The sequence below is a fragment of the Culex quinquefasciatus genome, chromosome 1, assembly GCF_015732765.1.
Source record: "Culex quinquefasciatus strain JHB chromosome 1, VPISU_Cqui_1.0_pri_paternal, whole genome shotgun sequence".
NCBI classification, from domain to species: Eukaryota; Metazoa; Arthropoda; class Insecta; order Diptera; family Culicidae; genus Culex; species Culex quinquefasciatus.
Window position 1 is genome coordinate 103,713,783 of NC_051861.1, and position 1,677 is coordinate 103,715,459.

Sequence of the window (1,677 nt, forward strand, 5' to 3'; positions counted from 1 at the left end):
TTTTGTATTTTTGTATTTTTGTTTTTGTATTTTGTATTTTTGTATTTTTGTATTTTTGTATTTTTATTTTTGTTTTTTGTATTTTTGTATTTTGTATTTTTGTATTTTTTTTTTGTATTTATTTTTGTATTTTTGTATTTTGTATTTTGTTTTGTATTTTTGTATTTTGTATGTATTTTTGTATTTTTGTATTTTTGTATTTTTGTATTTTGTATTTTTGTTTTTTGTTTTGTATTTTTGTATTTTTGTATTTTTGTATTTTTGTATTTTTGTATTTTTGTATTTTGTATTTTTGTATTTTGTATTTTTGTATTTTTGTATTTTTGTATTGTTTGTATTTTTGTATTTTTGTATTTTTGTATTTTTGTATTTTTGTATTTTGTATTTTTGTATTTTTGTATTTTTGTATTTTTGTATTTTGTATTTTTGTATTTTTGTATTTTTGTATTTTTGTATTTTGTATTTTTGTATTTTGTATTTTTGTATTTTTGTATTTTTGTATTTTTGTATTTTTGTATTTTGTATTTTTGTATTTTTGTATTTTTGTATTTTTGTATTTTGTATTTTTGTATTTTGTATTTTTGTATTTTTGTATTTTTGTATTTTGTATTTTTTTTTTTGTATTTTTGTATTTTTGTATTTTTGTATTTTTGTATTTTGTATTTTGTATTTTTGTATTTTGTATTTTGTATTTTGTATTTTTGTATTTTTGTATTTTTGTATTTTTGTATTTTGTATTTTTGTATTTTTGTATTTTGTATTTTGTATTTTTGTATTTTTGTATTTTTGTATTTTTGTATTTTTGTATTTTTGTATTTTGTATTTTTGTATTTTTTTGTATTTTTTGTATTTTTGTATTTTTTTTGTATTTTTGTATTTTTGTATTTTGTATTTTTGTATTTTTGTATTTGTATTTATTTTGTATTTTTGTATTTTTGTATTTTTGTATTTTGTATTTTTGTATTTTGTATTTTTGTATTTTTGTATTTTTGTATTTTTGTATTTTGTATTTTTGTATTTTTGTATTTTTGTGAGTAGGTATGTGTGGGCTCAGTCCTGTTTTTTCGTGTTATTTTCCGTCTCTTTTGTGTCGCTGTTCGAGTGCATGGGGTGATTGGTCATTATAATTAAATAATGGCATCAGTAGTGGTGCCTGTGTGGACGCTCAGTCCTGTTTTTCGTGTTATTTTCCGTCTCTTTTGTGTCGCTGTTCGAGTGCATGGGGTGATTGGTCATTATAATTAAATAATGGCATCAGTAGTGCAGTGCCTGTGTGGACGCTCAGTCCTGTTTTTCGTGTTATTTTCCGTCTCTTTTGTGTCGCTGTTCGAGTGCATGGGGTGATTGGTCATTATAATTAAATAATGGCATCAGTAGTGCGGTGCCTGTGTGGACGCTCAGTCCTGTTTTTTCGTGATATTTTCCGTCTCTTTTGTGTCGCTGTTTGAGTGCATAGGGTGATTGGTCATTATAATTAAATAATAGCATCAGTAGTGCGGTGCCTGTGTGGACGCGCAGTCCTGTTTTTTTTTTCGTGCTATTTTCCGTCTCTTTTGTGTAGCTATTTGTGTACATGGGGTGATAGGATTTCTTCTTCTTCTTTTTTCATTTATTTTTTGTTCGCGCGTTCGTTGGCCGATGAATTTTATTTTTGTTCTCTTTATATTGTTTTCGATA